This window comes from Gekko japonicus, unplaced genomic scaffold, assembly GCF_001447785.1.
Source record: "Gekko japonicus isolate JY-2015 unplaced genomic scaffold, Gekko_japonicus_V1.1 scaffold327, whole genome shotgun sequence".
Lineage (NCBI taxonomy): Eukaryota > Metazoa > Chordata > Lepidosauria > Squamata > Gekkonidae > Gekko > Gekko japonicus.
Genome location: NW_015170897.1, coordinates 1,038,584 through 1,044,675, shown reverse-complemented (window position 1 = coordinate 1,044,675; position 6,092 = coordinate 1,038,584).

Below are 6,092 nucleotides of genomic sequence, written 5' to 3'. Positions count from 1 at the left end.
GCCATTGGGTCCCAGTTCTCTTTTTTTTGGCCCCCCCGATGGGGATTTTTTTTATTGGCTTTTCTATAACTAAACACTACATAAGAAAAAAAAGGGAAGGGTCTACAAACAATGGGATAAAGGAAAGTAACCTCTTAAAACCCAAGAGTGGGTGTCATAAAGACAGCTTTAAAAAGATTACTTGTTTATATAGCTAAGTTCTCATGCCAAACTATTGAATGTACAATAGTTTCTACAAACTTTAAGTCTAGATATAATCATCGTCCACTATAACTTCATAAAGAGCCTAAGAAAGCATAGTTTATACATTTTTTAGAACTTCAGAATTATGATAAGATTTCATTTCTTATCCTTTTTCTTCCTCAATTTATAGCCTGTTTTGGGGGGCTGATTCTTCGCCAGAAGATGGCTCCGCTCCATCACCGCCACCCTCCTTGGGACTGTCTTTTTCTTCTTCTTTCATGTCTGCTGGACAGCTATGAAGATGCAAGAATTCTTGGGTCCCAGTTCTTTTAATGACTTAGCAATGCCTCTGGCCCAGCCCCAGCCCCCCCCCCCCCTCCCCCCGTGAAATTGGAAAGTCTATGCCCATGATCCTGGTTACTTAGAGACAAAGACAAACAAACTACCCTGTGTGTGGCAAAATTTCTAGGAGCTGTTGTCAAATCATATGACATCATTTGCAGTAGCAACCGTTAAATTCTTCTGTTTTCCTGTGGAACAAGGTTTATTGTGAGACGAGGTTTTGATGTTTATGACTCCAATTGCAAAAACATTAAAGACAATAAATAAATAATTTTGTGACTCCTCAGCAGTAGTCCAGAAACAGCTTTTCCTCTTCATCAGCTTTTGGGAAATCTAAGCCCTACAGCTACCACCAAAATTTTAAAATTTCACCAAAATACTGTCCAATGTCCTTTACACAGATTACCTACACATGACAAAGGTCACATGTTGTTTTAGCAGTGTATTCCATTTATCAGAACAGAGATTACTGAGTGAAAAATTGCTAGCATTTTAGCACCCTCTGTGAGGGAAAAATGCATGCTGTAATTCTTGTCAGTAAGTCTTGATGAATTATTTCAAGAGAACAACCCAGTATGAAATTTGCCCGCCTTGATATTAGAGTGGGCAAGACTACTCCTATTCAAAGAGATTTTGTATATTAGTCTGAAATGAATTACTGTAGTGCTGCTGGAATCCTGCCCAGAGATAAAGAGCAACAGTAATACCATTTCAGCTGCAGTAATTAATTACATATGAAGCTTAATCTTAATTGTGTGGGCTGCTCCATCTTGGTGAAATTGGTGAAACATGTCCTGGTTTCTTGAGCAAAGACTGATCCTTTGACAAACTCTCTTTTCTCATTCTGTTAAAGTATATTAAGAAGTCTTGGCCATTATGGTAGAAGTTTCTGAACTAAAATTATCTCATTAAATTCTGGAAAGAAATCTACTGTATTGAGGACCTGAAGGTAAATTGTAAAGTCCATGATCAGATTTTGTATTTGACCTGAGCAACAAAACAGAGCTAATGATTAAAAAATATATATGGGCATTAGCATTTTTCACAATTTTCAAGAAAATATGGAGAGGATTTAGAAACTGATCCATTATAAGCAGTATTTGTTGTAGATTAGATGTGTTGGTATAAATGGGGTGTGAATGCTAGCACAGGCCTTATAATGCACCCGCAATATAGATAGTATGGTGAATGCATACAAGAGTACATGTTTTGAATTCCTTTTATATGACTGGATAAAAAAGAAAAAAAGAAAGAATGAGCTTACCCAACTATCTCAGCAAGCAGAACCACTAGTAGAGAATATCAATTGATTTTTGCACTGCAAAGTAAGGCCATTAGAACATAGAACATAAGAACATAAGAGATGCCAATGTTGGATCAGGCCAAAGGCCCATCCAGTCCAACACTCTGTATCACACAGTGGCCAGAAATACCAGTGCCATCAGGAGGTCCACCAGTGGGGCCAGGACATTAGAAGCCATCCCACTGTTGACCCCCCCAAGCACCAAGATGACACAGCATCACTTGCCCCAGAGTCCCTATCTATACCTTGTAGCTAATAGCCACTGATGGACCTCTGCTCCATATGCTTATCTAATTCTCTTTTGAAGCCGTCCATGCTTGTAGCCGCCACCACTTCCTGTGGCAGTGAATTCCAAGTGTTAATCACTCTTTGGGTGAAGAAGTACTTCCTTTTATCCGTTCTAACCCGACCGCTCTGCAGTTTCATGGAGTGCCCACGAGTTCTTGTATTGTGAGAAAGGGAGAAAAGTACCTCTTTCTTTACCTGCTCTTTCCCATGCATAATCTTATAAACCTCGATCATGTCACCCCTCAGTCGTCTTTTCTCCAAGCTAAAGAGCCCTAAGCGCTTTAACCTTTCCTCATAGGGAAAGTGTTCCAACCCTTTTATCATTCGAGTTGCTCTTTTCTGCACTTTTTCCAAAGCTATAATATCCTTTTTAAGGTGTGGTGACCAGAATTGCACACAGTATTCCAGATGAGGTCGCACCATTGATTTATATAGGGGCATTATGATATTGGCTGATCTGTTTACAATACCCTTCCTAATAATCCCCAGCATAGCATTGGCCTTCTTTATTGCAGTCACACACTGTCTCGACATTAAAAAACCATTTAAATTATCTTCTTATATTGGACTATTAACCCAGTCAGCCCAACACACTGTTTCCAGCAGTGACCAACCACATGATCTATGGAATCTCAGTAGTAGGGCATGATGAACTTATTGTTGTCCCCCAGCATCTGCTTGTTCTGTTCAGACTCCCTCTGGCATATCTGATGGACTGCTTACTCCTACATGAACCTTCCTCACCATTATAGAGAGTTTTAGTCATCTGGAGGGGGGGGGGCTGTTTCAGGGCCTGTCAGCATATATGGCTAGATATGTAGCAACCCAAGAAAAGGCCTTCTCAACTGTAGTAGAAAAAGTGTGGAATTGCCACCCACAAGGGAGATTCCTTACTGACCCTCCTTCCTGTTTGTGTGCATATGTGTGTATGTGTGCGTGTTAGTGGTATGCCCCAAGAATAATTTTGTTCTAATTACAGAACCAGATTCCAGTGAGAACACCTTTACTATTTATTCCTGATTTTCAAGTAGGACAGTGTGCCTCTTCAGAATTCACAGCTGGGGGGTGGTGGTTTTAGGACCATTATTTTCAATAGAAGAATGAATATGAGGGTCAGGTGCAGCTGCTTTTAAAGAAAATGGCACAAAATTTTCACAGAACAGAGTACTTAATCTAATATAAAGACATCACGTTTCAAGCAGAATGGACAATTGGGTTTAATTTTACAGACTCCCAGAGTAGGTGCTCCATGGAGCACTTCTCTCCAGTGTTTCCTTGTGTGGCGGTGACTGTGGTTTGACCGGAGACTGTTGGTTGCCAGCATTTTTTTAAAAAAATAATAATCCTGGACTCATCTGGTTTCTTTATGTAATTTTACCATGACTGACAACTTTCTTTTAAAATTACCTTTTTTGCTGAAAACTTTGCTTTTGTTAACCTCCTTTGTTGTGGTCCATTGTCCCCTGTCAACATGTAAGGAATGCTTCCTTGGCAAAACAAGGAAGAGAGAGAGAGAGAGATTACATGTGCTGAATCAGTTGTCCAATTACTATGAGACTGATTTTGCACAAGGAGCTGCACCGCCGTCGTGCCTCCCATTTCCCACTTGAAGCCGAGCGGCCGCATTTTAACCTGTGGCTTCGCCCGATTTTCCCTGCAGTTTTGTGATCACGGCTTCGAGTGGGAAATTGACCAATGGAAATGGGGCAAAGGAAGGCACGACGGCAGCACAACTCCTTGTGCAAAATCAGCCTGAGAGACATCTCCACACTGAGTATTCGCTGTAGGGGTACTTTAATTACTACTGCTGTTCAATGAGTCCCTGGGGGGTGGAGTCTCTCCTTCCTCTGAAGATGTTGTCTGCCTCAGATTATCAGATGAAAGCCTAGGCAGGGATGCAGCAGCAACAGCAGCAGCAGCTACTGTTGCTGCTTACTACAGTAAGCATCAAATACAAAATTTGTTATATTTTAGAATCAACTGTTTGTGTCTACTGCTCTGGAAAACATAGTAACAACATGAAATTGCAATTTTAATGTATATTTTTGATTCAGAGATTTTGGGGTGCACACTTCTAATGCATTATTGTTGGTTTTTAATATATTTTAACTGTTTGGCACCTTGAGAGCCCTAATTTAGTTCAAAAGCAGGATATAAATATTTTAACTGTAATAAATAAGTAAGTAAATATTCTTTAGTGTTAGGTCAATTGAATCAGTCAGGATAAAATAGTATTTCCACAGTACTCAGCTATCTCTAGGCATCCCTGAGGAAGTTTGAGCACTACAGTGGAGCATTGTACTCCAATACCAAATTAAAAGTGATAATGGTTAAATATAAGACATTAAGAATATGAGAATTGCCTTGCTGGATCACAGCAATTGTCAGTGTACTCTTAACATCTCACCTGCACATGGTTCAGGGTGCTGCCAAGGAGGACATGAAGGTGACGTCCCCTCCTACTTGACCGCGCCATCATGTGTACTTGGAACATGCCTTTTGTAATATCGGTTTGTATCATCCAAAGCATTTCTTGGCAACTTCTACAAACTGTAAATTATTTAGTACTGTTATTATTAATTTAGTATTTACTTATGTTAATGCATGAGTTGTATTTCTCATATCCCAATAATTTGTGAAGGGATAAAGACAGGCTGGTGTAATTTAAATGGGGAAGAGTGTATTTAAGGTAAGGTTGTAGAAAGTATCAGATACTTGAAGACATTCCAGTGAGTCAGTGAGAAAGCCATTCTGATCAAGTATTAAAAACTAAGGATGAAGTGATGTGGCCATTGTTTTTTTAAATTTCATATGTTGCTCTTGCTTGTATAATTCCAGTTTACATAATTGATTATTAGTTTGTTTTATACCATTTATAAACCATTTATATCTGCATGCCATTTATATGTTACAGATAATTTCTAAGGAATGGGTATATAAATGATACAAAAATAATGCTGAAAGATGTGTTAACTTCAACAAGAACAATGAGGGAAAAGCCACTGATATAAAAATAAAGGGATTCAGTGTACTGCAGTGGCTACAGTGTCAGACTTAGATTTGAGAGAGCTGGGTTCAAATCTCCATTTGGCCACTGAACTTGCTGGGTAACCCTGAGACAGTCACTCTTTCACTCAGCTAGCCTACTATACAAGGCAATTGTGAAGACAAAATCGGGGAAGGGAGAACTATGTGAGGTACCCTGAGGTTCCTGGAGGATGGTTGGGATAAAAATGTGACAGATATAGTTCATTGGTTTATTTTTCACAAGGAAGAAGCAAAGTATAAATGGAAACATTCACGTTTGGTCCCCAGTAACAATAGAGGTGCTGTTCTATGAACTCAAAACACCTTTTCTCAGATTGGTTAAGGTTTCATTTTGAGTCAGAAATTCATCTGGATTATGCTCAGGTGAACTTTCCAGTTTCTTATCAATTCATACATACCAGAATTAAACAAGGTATTAAAAAAGTGAAGGAGCCATGGCTCAGTGACAGAACATTTGCTTGGCATGCAGAAGGTCCCAGGTTCAGTTCCCCAGAATCTCCAGATAAAATGATTAAGCAGCGGGCGATGTGGAGGAGCTCAGCCTGAGAGCCTGGAGAGCCTCAGCCAGTCTGGGTAGACCATATACTGACCCTGATGGACCAAGGACCTGACTCAGTATAGGAAGGCAGCTTCATGTATTCATATATTCAGCTGGTTTCATAGCTAGGTTGGTTCAGGCTCTGATTTTAAATGCTTGATGAGACCTTGTCTTAAAATATAAAGCTGTACTGCATTAAAATGGACAGAGCCTTAGCTCACTCACTCTCAAGTTCAATGCCTGTCATCTGGAGCTAGAAGGACTTCTGCAAAAGATCTTTACTTCAGACCTTGGAGACCTGATGCTCTTCTGAAATGACCTTATGCTAAATGGACCAGTTTAGCTTCTTATATCTTGAACTGCAGGAAAGTTTGCATTAATGGATGTTTA